Source organism: Triticum aestivum, chromosome 2A (genome assembly GCF_018294505.1).
Source record: "Triticum aestivum cultivar Chinese Spring chromosome 2A, IWGSC CS RefSeq v2.1, whole genome shotgun sequence".
NCBI lineage: Eukaryota > Viridiplantae > Streptophyta > Magnoliopsida > Poales > Poaceae > Triticum > Triticum aestivum.
This window is the reverse complement of record NC_057797.1, coordinates 321631248-321648272: the sequence shown is the minus strand read 5'-3', so window position 1 is coordinate 321648272 and position 17025 is coordinate 321631248.

The window sequence follows — 17025 nt, the reverse complement described above, 5'->3', positions numbered from 1 at the left end:
TGCGCTTCTGCTGCGAGGGCCGCGGTGTGCTCCTCTGTTCGGAGAGAGCGCTCTGTGTTTCCATTGACTGTAATAACTCCGCGAGGTCCTGGCATCTTGAGCTTGAGGTATGCATAATGCGGTACCGCATTGAATCTAGCAAATGCGGTTCGCCCGAGCAGCGCGTGATAACCACTGCGGAACGGGACTATATCGAAGATTAACTCTTCGCTTCGGAAGTTATCCGGGGATCCGAAGACCACTTCCAGTGTAATTGAGCCTGTGCAATGGGCCTCTACACCTGGAATGACGCCCTTAAAGGTCGTTTTTGTGGGTTTGATCCTTGAGGGGTCTATACCCATTTTGCGCACTGTGTCCTGATAAAGCAGGTTCAGGCTGCTGCCGCCGTCCATAAGGACTCGAGTGAGGTGAAATCCGTCGATGATTGGGTCTAGGACCAGTGCGGCGAATCCGCCATGACGGATACTAGTGGGGTGGTCCCTGCGATCGAAGGTGATCGGACAGGAGGACCAAGGGTTGAACTTTGGGGCGACTGGCTCCAACGCATATACGTCCCTGAGCGCACGCTTCCGCTCCCTCTTGGGGATGTGGGTTGCGTATATCATGTTCACCGTCCGCACTTGCGGGGGAAACCTCTTCTGTCCTCCAGTGTGCGGCTGCCGGGGCTCCTCCTCGTCATCGCTATGCGGCCCCTTGTCCTTGTTTTCGGCAATTAACTTGCCGGCCTGCTTGAACACCCAACAATCCCTGTTGGTGTGATTGGCTGGCTTGTCTGGGGTGCCGTGTATTTGACACGAGCGATCGAGTATACGGTCCAAGCTGGACGGACCCGGCGTACTTTGTTTGAATGGCTTTTTCCGCTGACCGGGTTTAGAGCCTTTGAATCCGGCATTGACTGCCGTATCCTCAGTATTTTCGCTGTTAATGCGGCGCTTATGCTTGTTGCAATGTGACCCGCTATTGCCTTCCTTGGTATCTGAGGTACCATGGTTCTTTGATATGTTATTACTGCGAGCCAGCTAGCTGTCTTCTCCCGCACAAAAGCGGGTCATGAGCGTCGTGAGAGCTGCCATAGATTTCGGCTTTTCCTGACCAAGGTGCCGGGCTAGCCACTCGTCTCGGATGTTGTGCTTGAAAGCCGCTAAGGCCTCCGCATCCGGACAGTCGATGATTTGATTTTTCTTTGTAAGGAACCGAGTCCAGAATTGCCTGGCCGACTCTTCTGGCTGCTGAATTATGTGGCTTAAATCATCGGCGTCTGGTGGTCGCACATAAGTGCCCTGAAAGTTGTCGAGGAATGCGGCTTCCAGATCTTCCCAACAGCTAATGGAGTCTGCTGGCAAGCTATTAAGCCAATGCCGCGCTGGTCCTTTGAGCTTTAGTGGGAGGTATTTGATGGCGTGTAAGTCATCGCCGCGGGCCATGTGGATGTGGAGGAGGAAGTCCTCAATCCATACTGCGGGATCTGTTGTGCCGTCGTATGATTCAATATTTATAGGTTTGAAACCTTCTGGGAATTGATGTTCCATTACTTCGTCTGTGAAGCATAAGGGGTGTGCGGCGCCTCTGTATTGGGATATATCGCGACGCAGCTCAAATGGGTCTTGCCCGCTGTATTCGGCCCTGTCGGATTTGCTTTTACTGTATCCGGCGTGACGTTTGTCGTCTCGCAGAGTGGTGCGCCCTCGTGATCTGTAGATCGATCTTGAATGCTTTGCCTTGTCCTCCAATATGTCTCGCAGGTCTGGCGTATCTCCCCATGCCTTTTTATTTGAATGGCGTTGGGGGGAGGCTGAGCTTTTGGCTGGAATGCCTCTCTATCGCGGCCACGAGGTGGCCGATCAGCCATATCATATGGTTCTTCCTCCAGTCGGGGTAGTAACCTGCACCTTGGGTAACTCTTCGAGGGACGCTCGAGTTTATATTCCTCGGCCGCGAGGACTTCAGTCCATTTGTCAGCTAGCGGATCTTGATCAGCTTGAAGTTGCTGTTGCTTTTTCTTCAGGCTAGTTGCCGTGACCATAAGCCGGCGCTTGAAGAGCTCTTGTTCGACGGATCCTCTGGGACGGCGAATTCATCGTCGCTGAAGCTTGCCTCATCTTCGGAGGGGAGATGTAATTGTCATCCTCCTCTCCGTCTGCCGCTCTCTCAGGAGAGCTGGCTCCTTCATCCTCCTGCTTCAAATCTTGCTGGAGGGGATTGTTGTTGTCTTCGGCACTATCCGGAGTGTTATTATCTCTTGTGCCGGTATCACCACTTTTGCTTTGGCGGGACTTAGAGCGGAGCCGCTGACGTTGGCACTTGGGTTGCTTCATGGAGGGGTCATCCTCCGCTATCTCATCGCTGTTGCCTTCGTTGGGTGCATCCACCATGTATATGTCATATGACGAGGTGGCTTTCCAGTGCCCTATAGGCGCTGGTTCATGTTCGCCTCCTACATCGTTGTCCACACTGTCGATGTCTTCGGAGTCGAAGTCGAGCATGTCGGTTAAATCATCGACAGTGGCTACAAAGTGGGTGGTGGGTGGGTGTCGAATTTCTTCGTTGTCCGCATCCCAATCCTGTTGGCCATAACCCGGTCAGGGCTCTCCTGACAAAGAGAGAGACCTTAGTGAATTCAGAATGTCGCTGAAGGGCGAGTGCTGAAAGATATCTGCGGTGGTGAATTCTGTGATCTGCGCCCAATCGGAGTCGATTGGCAGGGGCACGGATGGTTCGCAATACGGGAAAGAGTCCGACACCTTGGAGTCACGGGCTGAGCAGAGGGTTAGGGAGGTGTTATGCTCGATCAACGTCGAGACTGCAGCCCCTGAGGCGGTGTCTAGCCTCCCGTCCTCGATTGGCGCAGTTGGCTCCGAGCTAAGGGTCGGAGCTGATGCTGGCGCGGCCTCTGGGGTACTCTTCGGCGGCAGAGCTAGGTCATACCCATCGCGACAGTGCGGCACGCCCGGCCGTGGCTCGAATCCGTCGAAGATCAAGTCTCCGCGGATGTTGTCCGTGTAGTTCAAACTTCCAAATCTGACCTGATGGCCAGGGGCGTAGCTTTCAATCTGCTCCAGATGGCCAAGCGAATTAGCCCGCAGTGCAAAGCCGCCGAATACGAAGATCTGTCCGGGGAGAAAAGTCTCACCCTGGACCGCATCGCTATCGATGATAGTAGGAGCCATCAAGCCTAACGGCGACGACACAGAGGAACTCTCAATGAAAGCACCAATGTCGGTGTCAAAACCGGCGGATCTCGGGTAGGGGGTCCCGAACTGTGCGTCTAGGCCGGATGGTAACAGGAGGCAGGGGACACGAAGTTTTACCCAGGTTCGGGCCCTCTTGATGGAGGTAAAACCCTACGTCCTGCTTGATTAATATTGATGATATGGGTAGTACAAGAGTAGATCTACCACGAGATCAGAGAGGCTAAACCCTAGAAGCTAGCCTATGGTATGATTGTATGTTGTGATTGTTGTCCTACAGACTAAAAACCCTTCGGTTTATATAGATACCAGAGAGGGTTAGGGTTACACAAGGTCGGTTACAAAGGAGGAGATATCCATATACGTATTGGCTAGCTTGCCTTCCACGCCAAGTAGAGTCCCATCCGGACACGAGACGAAGTCTTCAATCTTGTATCTTCATAGTCTAACAGTCCGACCAATGGAGATAGTCCGGTTGTCTGGAGATCCCCTAATCTAGGACTCCCTCACCCCCGCCTCTGGGTCTACGAATGTGGCCCTTTTCTTCTTCCTCCCCTTAAGGGGAGAATTGCTTTCTGCATACTCCTCCTCATTGTCTTCATCTCCCTCATGGGAGGAGAGAACAGTATCTCCGGACACTACGTCCGAAGTACCTTTATGACGGAGGCCACCCTTAGCCTCCTTGCTCCTCCTTCTTTTTCGACGCCTGATACGGCACCGGGACCAACATCCTCTTTAACAGAGGAATGGCTGGGTCTTCAGGTAGTGGAGCCAGAGACTTGATCCGCTCTGCCTTCGTTGTCCAACCCTGAATGAGGAATGCAGAACTCAGTATACCATTGATTTGTGAACCGAAGTTATGTTCGGAAACAAAATACTTGCCGGAGTGGCCGGATTCGCGATGTCGAGGCCGATCCGTCGGTCTTCTTCGGCCATGTCTTCTGTGCCTTGAAAAATAGCTTCCAAATGTCTTCATTCGTTGTGCTGAAGAATCGCTGCAGGGTCCGCGACCCTTCCGGATTATACTCCCACATATGGAGAGGCCGATGCTGGCAGGGGAGGGTCCGGCGGAAAAGCATCACCTGAATCACGTCAGTGAGACTGGTGTTCTTGCCTATCATATTTTTGATGCGCTTTTGCAGCATCATCACTTCGTCTGTCGACCCCCAATCCAGACCCTTGTTGGTCCACGACGCGAGCCGCATAGGGGGTCCAGATCTGAACTCAGGAGTGGCCCCCCATCCGGCGCCGCGAGGTTCAGTGATGTAGAACCACTCCTGCTGCCATATCTTGACGGTCTCCATGAAGGCTCCTTTGGGCCAGGTAGTGTTGGGGAGCTTGCTCACCATGCCATGCCCGCAGTCCAAGTGCTGCCCATCGACCACCTTCGGCTTCAAGTTGAAGACCTTGAGCACCTCGCACATGACGATAAACACCGAGATGTATAGGAAGGAATTTTGGGCTAGATCATGGAAATCTAGCCCGTAGTAGAACATGAGGCCGCGGACAAAGGGGTGGAGGGGAAATCCTAGTCCACGGAAGAAGTGCAGGATAAAAACCACACTTTCGTCGGGCTCCGGAGTGGGGATGACTTGCTTTTTGGCACGAAGCCTGTGCGCGATGTCCGCAGTCAGGTACCCCCCCCCCTCCCGGAACTCCTTGACATCCTTCTCCATGACGAAGGAGGTCATCCACTTGCCCTATAAGCCTGATCCGGACATGGCTAGAGAAGTTGGTGGCGGTGGGAAAGATCGAAGCTTGGGCGCTGGAGCTCGAGGATGGGAAGGCAGAAGATGGAAGAAGGCGTGGGGTAAAATGAAGGGATCTTTATCCACTTATATAGGCAGTGAATATCAAGCACCCCCCTCAAGACTTAAAACTCGCCTGTTCCCAAGGGGTCATGCGAATGGCACGGTTGGATTACCCAAACCCGTATTGATGGGGATCCCGCAACAAGCGGATATGATCTCTGCTTTGACAAGATGTGTCAATAGAGGATGCGCCTCGAAACATGAAGCGGGAGGGAAAACAATGGTTTGAAATGATAAAGAGGCTAGATGTGGCGTTTCGTCGAAAAAGTTGTCAGTTGATATACCTTACTTTGATTTAGTATTTTGCCTTCATTGTTGAGGGTTGTGACTATTATACAGAGTCGGATACATCTCTTTTATTCAGAAGATTGCTTTGAAGTATTCGGAGGAAGAACCTGCCTAGCAATGGCGAAGACAACCTGCGCACCGGATATATCGTCATTAAACATTGGTTCAGGGCCTACTGAGGGAGTCCTGGATTAAGGGTCCTTGGGTATTTCGCCTTTGTGTTATGGGCCGAACTGATGGGCCGTGAAGATACAAGGTAGAAGGCCTTCCCCCGTGTCGGGATGGGATTCTACTTTGCGTTGATCGCAAGGTTGGCGTCCGGATGTGTAGTTTCCTTCCTATGTAAACCGACTCTGTACAATGCTAGGCCCCTCCAGTGTCTACATAAACTGGAGGGTTTAGTTCATAGAGATCATCAGAATTCATATAGGCTAGACATCTAGGGTTTAGCGATAATGATCTCAAGGTAGATCGACTCTTGTTACCCCTATACTCGTCAAATACAATCAAGCAGGACGTAGGGTTTTACCTCCATTAAGAGGGCCCAAACCTGGGTAAAACATCATGTTCCCTGTGTCCCCCATTACCTTCGATCCTAAGACACAGAGTTCGGGACCCCCTACCCGAGATCGGCCGTTTTTGACACTGATAGTCGGCATGCTTCTTGTTGCCCCCTCCGGGGAGCACTTGAAGTATATGATCCAAATGCATTTTGCCCGAGAAGAAGCCACCAACAATACAACTGAGTATGAAGGGCTCCTTGCTAGGCTGAGAATTGCAGCAGAATTGGGAATTAAGAAGCTGATCATTCGGGGATATTCACAGCTTGTGGTGAGGCAAGTAAAGAAGGTTTATCAGAGTCCCATTGATGGAGGCATATGCCGAGGAAGTGAGGAGATTGGAGGAGCACTTTGACGGGTTGCAAACAGAGCACGTACCCCATGTGGAAAGCAGTAGAGCTGATCACCTTCCAAAGTGTGCTGCGCAGAAGCTTCCTATGGAACCAAGAACTTTTGTTCTCCATCTCCCTCAGCCCTCCGTATCCCGAGCAACAATGGTCTGGAAAAGGACGGACTATGGTAAGCCTCTCACGGTCGAGCCATCCGCTCCCGGCAGAGACCCTGTCGGAAACAACTCCTCACAGCCGGACCACCCCCTCCAGCCGGGTCCATGCACCCCGTGAATGAGGCTGGTGCTCCTGTAGCATAGGAGGTGTCGCTAGTCCTCGTTGCTGAGCCCCAGGCTCCAACTTGGGCAAGGCACATCATCCACTTCCTCTAGACTGGAGAACTCCCCGACGACCAAGATGAAGCTGAAAGAGTAGCCCGAAGGGCTAGTATGTATTAGTTTGTCAATGACACTCTATACAGAAGAAGGCCCAATGGTGTGAAATTGAAGTGTGTCCGCCGAGAGGATGGAAAGGAACTACTGGCTGAGATTCATAGAGGAATGTGCGGCTCCCACATTGGATCAAGGGAATTAGTTGGGAAAGCTTTTCAGCAAGGATTCTATTAGCCCACAGCCCTCCAAGATGCAGTCGAGCTCGTCACGACACGTGAAGCCTGCCAGTGCCATTCCAAGAAAACACACATGCCTGCCCAAGCCATTCAGACAATCCCTCTATCATGGCTCGATATCCTCGGCCCCTTCCCCTAAGCAATCGGGGGCTTTGAAATCTTGTTCGTTGCCATTAACAAGTTTACAAATTGGCTGGAAGTGACTGTCGTGAGAAAGGTGACTGCTCAATCAGCTATCAAGTTCTTGAAAGAATTGGTCTGTCATTTTGGAGTTCCGGCAAGGATCATCACCCACAATGGCACCCTGTTCACGAGCCACGCCTTCATGAAATATGTTCGTACCCTTGGATGTGAGATCTCATTCGCCTCTGTGGCACACCATGGAGAAATGGACAAGCTGAGAGGGCGAACGCTGAAGTGCTACATGGACACAAGACAAGAAATTTTGATACACTGTACAAGCACGGCATGGGGTGGATCGAGGAGATGCCAGTAGTTCTCTGGTCCCTCAGAATGACATCTAACCGAGCTACCAGGCAGACTCCCTTCTCCCTGGTCTACGGGGCAGAAGCAGTTATCCCCATAGAACTCATTTACGGGTCCCCTCAAGAGCTTGCCTACGTTGAAGTAGCGCATGATCAGCATCAACGTGATGATGCTATGCTACTCGAGGAGAACTGTCTCCGGGCTGCTACGCGTGCTGCACGCTACCAGCAAGCCCTGCGTCACTATCATAGCCGCAGGGTTTATGCCCGGTATTTTGAGGAAGGTGACCTTGTCCTTAGGCGCGTTCAGTCCGCCAAGGGTACACACAAGTTATCGCCGAAGTAGGAAGGCCCTTACCATGTGGTACGAGTCACCAGACATGGTGCAGTCCGCCTAGAGACCGGGGATGGCACTCAGTTGCAAAACTCATGGAATATTGAACATCTTCGCAAGTACTACCCGTAAGGCGCGACTGTCGGACCCTGCCTAGCAGCCACCCTTTTGTACAAGCCTTGCCTCAGTTGCCTGTAACCCCTTGTACGAAGCCGGGGCGATGACCCCGTGCAAGAGAAAACAAAGAAGCATTGTAGGGGCCCCCAACTAAAATTGCATGCATGCATGAGCACACCAAGATCACTGCATAAGCACTTCATGAGCATTTGCTTATGCATATAGATAGGATTGCATCATGCATTCATTCTCATCTACATGAAGTTGCAGGTTCCTGTCATGAACTTGGCTTTGTCAAGTAGTTGAGAAGATTGCCCGGCACAGCGGTCCTCGGCAAGCCAAACTGATAAGTTCTACCTCATGTCTATTATTGTTCTGTAAAAGCAATAACTTTTCATGAGAAAACATCACTTCTGATGAGGACATCAATACCATTGTTACACCCACAGCCCCTACTATTACATATACTGGACCAATTACTAGAGCTCGCGCACGCCAATTAAATTACCAGGTACTTTCGTTTCTTGGTAATGATTCTAATGTTCATGAGATTATGATGCTGCCTAAATTGGATACATTTGTTTTGCTTACAAATGAAGGGCCTAGCTTGGAGAAGGATGAACATTGGAGCAAGAACACGCATGGAGTTGATGGCATGCGCAAGGGGATCAAGAACGGAGTTACAAGTGATGATTTCAGGACTTTGAAGCCGCCATAAGGAGTGCATGAAGCCTTGGACGAAATATACAAGATGCCACTTCATAATATTCGTCCATAGGCTATTCTAGGTGTTGCGTCACCTTATTAATGGGCCAGGCCCATGTAATTTCGAAATACTTAAGTATAGGCTATTTTTAGAGTCTGTATGTGTGGGGAAACAAGAGTTAGGGTTGGTTTCGGACCCCACCCTCAAGGGCCACGAAATTCCCCCCTCTTCTTCCATATATACAGCCCTTAGGGCGTCGTTTAGACTTTGGGTTTTGTTTAGATTAAAAGTTCGCCATAGCTGCAACTTCGCGTACTTCATTTGTGTCCAACGACCAGACCAAGACGTCATAGAACCCCACCTTGATCAATAAAGCTTTCATCTTATATTCGCAATATCCCGATTGCAATCTCAGTTTCTTGCTTGTTCTTCGTTTGCTTGCAGGAAAACAGACCCTCGTGGTCAGGTTGATCGTGCTCCGGCGTGGTCAATAACCCTCGGAAGTTGATTTAGCGATTGCTAAGGCGCGACGTCTCGCACGTTCGTAGTCGGATCGTCAAGGTCGACTCCCACAGAAAACGATAGCCACCATCTCATCGAAACATCAGGACACCTTAGCCTCTATCAACTTCTCCTTTGAGACTTTGGTTCTCCCATCCATGACTCGAACGTTGCTTCGGTTACGACGGTCGCAGTGGCCTTTGATAAAAAGGAGTTGGCAGGGGGCTGGCCCCTCTCTCTGTTCCTCGGTAGACGAAGTTCTCCGGCATGCAAAGAGGGTGTCGGTAGGATAGCCTGTCAGGGAAACTTATTTATTTACAGTAAAGAGGCATTCCACCTTTGCATGGACGTATACATGCATGGGTTCCCGGCAAGGTTCATATTTTTCATTCATATGCTAGCACAAGTACAAGCATTACAGAACACAAAGATGGACTCGAGGGTTTAAATTTATTTGAATTAAAATTTGGTGATTGCGTACAAGTTGAAGATTGAAAAAGGTAAGTCTCCTGTTATGCCTTTGCCCCTATCCATCTCCTGCATGAAGAGGTCGAAGGGGCCGGAGACGGACATGGCTAGGATTCAGCGCCTCCCCACGACCAGGATGGCTCCGCTCCCCGGCAGGGAGGAAGAAATCGGGGGGTAGGCGTGGATGGTGATGCTGTCGGAGGACCAGGTGGGGGACACGGAGTCACCGGCAAACACGACTCGTCAGAATAATCGTCCCAGTTCTTGACACATTGTGGAATGCCGCTGCCGTCCGCACCACTACCGCCCGAAGGCGAGCATGGTCATCCCCAGGAGCCCTGGCATCAAAAGTCACCGCACGTCCCGAGGATGCATGAGAGAGCAGGGAGCCTTCTTGCCCGACAGAAGGACAGCGCATAGAAGTAGCCAGATTCACCCCTATCAGTGGTGAATCCCTTCCATGACCCCTCTCCAGCGCTGCGAAGGCAAGAACAATGGGGAGCGATCGACTACCACACACCATGCCTACTTTATGCTGCGGCACAGTGTCGCTCGTGTCCCCTCCCACTAAAGTCAAGGCCACGGGCGACCCGGTGGCAAGCACACCGAGGTTGCCACTCCAGCATCGGCGTCGCGCCACCTGAACCTTCCTCTCAGATCCAAGGGAGAATCCAAGCAGGGACCCGGGGGCTGGCCCCAGGCCCCTCTCTTTAACATAGCCAGCAGGAATAAAAGATAAGAAGAAGAGCAATGCGAAGATGGATGACTCTACCCTCCTCTGCCCCTCCCTTTTATAGGCTGGCCGGGGAGGGTAGCTGCTCCATCAACGGGCGGCTACCGTCCTCCTCCACCTATTCAAGACGACCGGGCCCTCACCATATTGCTCTCCTACGCCACTCGCCTCCATTACCTACCCCGCGTGATGGATGCAGCATACGTGGCCAGGGATAAGGGCGTGCTGTGGGAAGAGTAAATTGGCAGTTTCTACCCCATGCCTCAAAGTCATTCACTGGCCATCACTAGAGCGGCCCCACCACTATTGGCTTTCCACCATGCACGAGGAAACTGGAAACTGGCCCGGAATCAAGGCTGGAGAAGAAGCGATGAAGACCTCAAGAGGCCGATATCAGTGTCAAAATCGGCAGATCTCGGGTAGGGGGTCCCGAACTATGCGTCTAAGGCGATGGTAACAGGAGACAGGGGACACGATGTTTACCCAAGTTCAGGCCCTCTCTATGGAGGTAATACCCTACTTCCTGCTTGATTGATCTTGATGAATATGACTATTACAAGAGTTGATCTACCACGAGATCGAGATGGCTAAACCGTAAAATCCTAGCCTGTATGACTATGGTAATGATTGTCCCCCCCCCCGGACTAAGTCCTCCAGTTTATATAGACACAGGGATGATCTATGGTTACACAAGGTAGGTTACAAAGAAAGGAATCTACTTATTTGATCGCCAAACTTGCCTTCCACGCCAAGGAGAGTCCCATCCGAACATGGGTGCAGTCTTCGATCTTCGTATCTTCACAACCCATCAGTCCGGCCCATGATTAACATGACATACGCCCGAGGACCCCTTAGTCCAGGACTCCCTCACTACCCCCGAACCAGTCTTCAATGACGAGGTGTTCGGCGCATAGATTAACTTCGACATTGCAAGGCGGGTTCCTCCACCAATGACTTCCATGTAGTGTGTTCGGCCTTCCATTTAATGGTGTATCAACAACTTCAGTTTCCAAGTGTTGAGCGAATGTGAGAGGTCGGGGTATTTTTGCACATAACACCCTAGCCATGCGAGGGACAGTGTCTATTTAACGAGATTGGATCCCAAATCGATTTAATATCTCATGGAGAAAATCCTCGAAGGTTGCTAGGAAAGAACACTCCGACATGTCTAGCATTCCCAGCTCTTCCTCCCGTCCCTGTGGCCCAGAAAGAGGCGAATGGCAGAAGTGATCTGTATCCCACCATTAGCTGGTGAAGCTGCAAATGCAGGGGTTTCTCCCCCCTGCGGATCTAGTCCCTGTTTGAGCAGGGTTGGCCTCCTTCAATGGCAAAATCTAGGCGGATGATTTCCCCAATCCATCCATGGGGGAATGAGTGTGTTTCGTCCCCTATCTGCCAAGGGGCGTGGGATTTCCAATTCATCCATTCCTCCAAGGGCTTCTGCAATATTATGTCCTCCGGCTACACAACTTTACTCCAACCTCCATCCTCCACATTGCGGGTTACGTTGCTTTATGTAAACTATTCTTGGGTTCTGAGGCCCATTTTGAACTGTGGAGAAGGTTATTCTGCCTTGTCCCGTGTAACCACGAGGGATCAATATTTGAAGTGGGTGGAGCCGAAATATGTCGTATTGCCGAGACCGGAACCTATCTGGCACACCGAAGAAGGCTTTTGAAGAGTGGACTTCTGAGTTGTTCTACATCGAGGACGTCGCACTTCCAAACCCAGTCTAGAGGGGCTTCCTGAGTTCAAAGGTGCTCCTTTAAAGAAACGCCACAGCTGGCGCCCTCGGAGCCTCTAGGAAGCAGATAGTGCGGAGGTTCGCCAACTCCTGAACAAGATAAGGACGCTCGCTAAGTCCAGATACACGATGGTCGAAGTAATGGCGACCTCCATAGTGCGGGGGGTCCAGCCACTCCAATAAAGAGGACATCTCATGTGGCACTATAATGGGGAAGATGACGCCTCCCGCTATGGCAGGAAAGGTCCAGACTCCTCTGCCGCCCTGGCCAAAATATTGGCCGAACTGTTCAAAGGGCAAGAAGAGGCGTTCTTGCACATCAAGCATAGGGAAGGATACTCGATGTATAGTCCTCCTAGTTGGGTAAGCCCCCAAATCCTCTGCTCTACTCATTCTACTCCCTGAGCTATGTTCAACGAGCATTAACCCATCCATGTATAACAGCACCGGCGAAAGACTTCCGAGGGGCTTTACAGCCCCGCCCCATAGCTCGAGGGCCAAAATCGGGACCTTGACCCTGGATCCAAAGAGGATTCAGATATATTCGTGGTGCTCGAGAATGGGGTGTTTTACCAAACGAGCTATGACGGCACAGAAGTGGCCATCATCGCTGATTATCCCGGTCCTCTCCCCGCTTCGCACGTAAGCAATCCGGTGATATTTAATCCGAAAGAGTTTTCTCATACTGCCTCACCCACCGCACTGTCCTGTGCTCAAAAGGGGAGGTGTTCAGCGCGCCATGCTGCCCTAGGGGTATCTTCGAAGAGAGTGGCCCCCACGCCAGGCAAGCCTTCGAAGAGGAAGGCAAATGAAGATACGGCCGAGCCTTCATCAAAGAGGTATGGATTTGGAAATATGCACCTTGGCAGTCACATCCAACTGTGACCTTTCTGTTCATCCTGTATCAGGAAAAAAGTGTGTCGGACTATATCTGGGGGTCCGGCTAGTCATACTTCCCACAGCCAGGATCCAGATCCTGCCGTAAAGACGGGGGCTGATACGGGGGTAACGCCGGACTGTCCTCCAGCCGAGGATTCAGATGATGTATCCGTCACTAACTCGGAACTGGAGAGCGCCATGAATCATCGGCGCTAAAGGGTTGTTTTACAAGACCCCGGCTATTCAATAGAGGCATTTAAACCCTTCAGCTCGGCTGATGCATACATCTGAGCTGCTCGAGATGGGCTTAACAAAGCCATAAAGCAGCATTTAAAAGATGTGCGGGTAAGTTACTTTGTCCGAATATGATAACCATATGCCAGTAGCCCCCGAGACTTGAAGCAGTCGGTACAACTAATTTAAGTATCATTGTATAACCAGGTTCTTACAGAGAAGAATGACCCGCTAGCCCAATAGCTAGAAAAGTGTCAGACGCAGCTAACTGTTGCCCGTGCCGAACTGGAGAAATCCAAGCAGGCGTCTCCTGGTAATGTTCCCCTCCATTGAGAAAACATAATGGTATACCAATAATGCTAACACGGTTGCTCACCTCTTATTAGGATCACTAGATCAACTGCAAGAACAACTGAAAGGTACCCAAGGCGGAGAACGAGAAGCCAAGAAACTGCTAGCCGCGGGCGAGCGTGTGGTCACAAAAGTCGTGATGGAGAAAAACAAGCTCAAGGATTTGAATACCCAATTGGGCGAGGAACTGAAAGATGTACGGGCCTAGCTAGCTAAATCCATAAAGGAGAATAAAAGGCTGCGAGGCGGCATATTCGGTATGTGGTTAAACTTCCATTCGAATAACTCGGAGGTGGAGGAGACTAACATAGTTATGTCTGCAGGTATACTAACCGGTTATTCGGAGGAGGAGATGTACGGATTCTCAGGCGATCTGCTACAAGAGCTGTCGCTAGCGCACGAGCAGGCTCGGCAGGCGATGCGAAGTGTTGCCAAGGCCTTATGGTCATCCGCCTCCCCTCCAGGAAAGATGGAGGAGCTTATACAACTTTACAAGGGAGCGCAGCGGCGCTTTCAATTGTGGAAGATATCGGCTTTCCGGGAAGGTGCACGAGAAGCCTGGGCCATGGTGAAAACATGGTATACCAAGCTTAATCCAAATCATATGGCTCGCGTCAGACCTCTAGGGTTAGATGGAAAAGAAGTTCTAGTTAATTTGGTATATGACCAAGTAGAAATAGCCGCCAAGTATTCCCAGCAGGATTGTAAGCTAGACAGCCTACTGGACGGTATAGAGGAGGAAATTTTTGAGTCCAAAGGACTATGTACCTTTCTTGACGTATGTAACTCTTGCATAATTGTAAAACGATTGTTAAGGCACACCTTTTCTCTTCGACGTCTGGACCCGAAGGTGCTGAGCGTTTCCGAATACCTGAGCGGTAAAATAGACTGGGCTATGCATGGAAACCAGGCGTAGGGGTCATAGTTGCTTGAATAGACAAGTTGTATCCGGCTAGTTATGTTATATTACATTATGTAAGAAACATCTTCCAAAGAGAATAGTTCCGTTAAGCATTCCTTTCCCTCGGTGTGCATGCGTTTCATGTGCATGTCTGAACTATGATTGAAAAAATCGTAGTATAAGTAACTTCCGGGGGTTCATGATGGAGTGAATGTGGAAACATCTTTAATTAACCGACCGAATATTCCCTTAAGAATGCTAGCTTTCGGCTTCACCCAGACTGAGGTACACATCCGGATGACCCGGTAGTAACAATCACGGAGGTGCTCCCTTTATGCCCTAGCCAAATTAACGGGAACATATGGCACAAGCACAGGAACTAGGCAACACAACTTCGCATCCTGTACATCCTGGTGTCGACTCCGAACACTCCAAGCAGATGGATCCAGTGAAGCTTTCGTCTTTAAACGAGCTGCTAGATCGCATCGTCGTTGTAGGGGTCACTACAGACTACGATCGAATTGGGCTTAAACCCGATCAGAGAGAAATCAAATCTCCACTGATCACCCACCAGATAGCGGTAGTCGAGGAGCGAGACAACCACTCGTCCACTGGCCCAAGGCGCGCCCGGACTTGGCCGTGCAGGGAGGCGAAAGGGCAAGGGCGAAGCGCCGCGGGCCCTAACAGCCTGCGACCTTGGGCGCCGCGTGGCGGTTGGTTGGACGTGGGCGTCTCCACTTCCCCACGGTGCCTCGGCAACTGCACGGACTGGACAAGTCCCTGCATGCAAACTGGGTCATGATTACCTGCGATCCTGGAGGCCGATGGTTTGCCCTTGCCGGCTATAAGTATGGAGCGGCTCGTGCCCTTCCAGTTCATCCCCCCTTACTTCTCCTTCTTCTTCATGGCCCCATCAAGGAGGTTCTCGGCCGCGGAGAAGGGGAAGGCTCGCCAGGTTGAGCCTGCCTCTCCCCCGCCCAAGCGCGGCCGAGGTCGCCCTAGCAAACATCCGGTGGCCAGCACGGCAGCTCCCCGCGGCCGCGGAGATGATTTCCAGCTCGGTGACGGGCAGACTGCTGCGGCCGGGGCACGTGCTTCGGTCGCGCGTTACCCTAGGCCGCGCTTTTGTGCTGCAGAGGTGCTGCCGGAGTTCGTCGTGTGGTCGGCGGAGCCGACTAGCACCCGGCTTCAACTTCCTCGCTTCCTCCTCGGCGAGCTCCCGGCCGGCGCCCTGGGCGGCCTCTGGCTTCAGGCTGACGGCTGCTGCAGCCGGGCCTCATGGGCTTCATTGGAGGTCTCCACAGCCGGGAGCCTGGCCTTGACCCGCGGTTGGTAGACGTTTGCTCGCGCGCGTGGCCTGAGCCATCGGTGCACCCTGCACTTCAAGTTTGACGGCGATGCCACCCTCTACGTGAGGGTGTTTGGGGAAGATGGTCGTCGTGCAGGGTGCTGCCCTGAGGACGACGACCGCGGCCGGGGACCCAGCCCCGGCGATGATGGAGAGGACAGCGCTCGCGTGATTGGTGGTGCTCAGGGTTCGCCAAGCTTCACCGGTTCTTCTTCAGGCGGCGACTCTTCTAGCGGTGGCCGCGGTCAGCCTCCACGCCGTCGTACCTACTTGGAAGGTGGTAGCGCATCTGCCTACCGTCGCGCCTCGGTGAAGCGTGAGACGGAGTCTGCCTAAGCCCCGGAGGCAGCCCGAGTCTTCCCTGCAGGCCGGTGTGAGGCGAGCTGCGCCTAATTTGCTCTTCCTTTTTCTTTTCCCTGTGTAAAAAGACAGTAGTGTGGAGCCCCGCGGGGGCGTGTTTGGGTTATTGCTGTTAATCATCGCTTTGCTTCCGTTATCGTGCCTTCCGGCTACGTGCCTGCGCGTGGATAGTTCCCGGCCCCAGCCGTGGGGGGCGACCGACCCAGGCCATGTGCTCGTGTTGCGGTGCCCGTGAGGCACGAATTGGAGGGGTGCTCCTGTAATGGACCCGTGTCGCGAAACCTTTGAACGACTAGGACAGAAACACTCACGAGGGCGCTTGGCTGCCCCCCTCACGAGGCCTTTCATAAGAGAAATCGAGGCAGGAGAGTGAAAAGTCAAAGAACCACAAGTCAAAGACGGCAACGGCTTCAACAAAACTTCGAATGAGAATGAACAAGCCAACTGCGGAAAGCAAATGAAAAAGCCGCGTCCAGCACCTAATCTAGTCTTCGACGTCTTCTCACCAGTGCGGAGCTAAGTGCGTGAGGCCAGCGCTCCTGAGACTCCGGGGCGTGTACAGCCCCAACTCATTATTACGTGAGAGTGTCACGGGCGGCGAGCTTCACAGGCGTTGGCCTTCTTCACAGGCTCCGGGCCTTTTCCAAAACGCGATAGCTTCACAGGCATTCGCCTTCTTCACAGGCTCTGGGCCTTTTCCAAAAAGGATAATCTTCACAGGCATTCACCTTCTTCACAGGCTCTGGGCCTTTTCCAAAAAGGATAATCTTCACAGGCATTCGCCTTCTTCACAGGCTCTGGGCCTTCTCCAAAACGCGATAGCTTCACAGGCATTCGCCTTCTTCACAGTCTTTGGGCCTTTTTAGGGGTAGAAACTCTGGAGGTGTTGGATGTTCCATGCGTTCTGGACCGGCACCCCCTCCCGAGTCTCCAAGCGCGCGGAGCCAGGCCTGGAAACATGAACAACCTTGAACGGGCCCTCCCACATGGGAGAGAGCTTGTGCAGTCCCTCCTTGGAGAGAACCCGCCTGAGCATGAGGTCTCCTACCTCAAGAGTTCT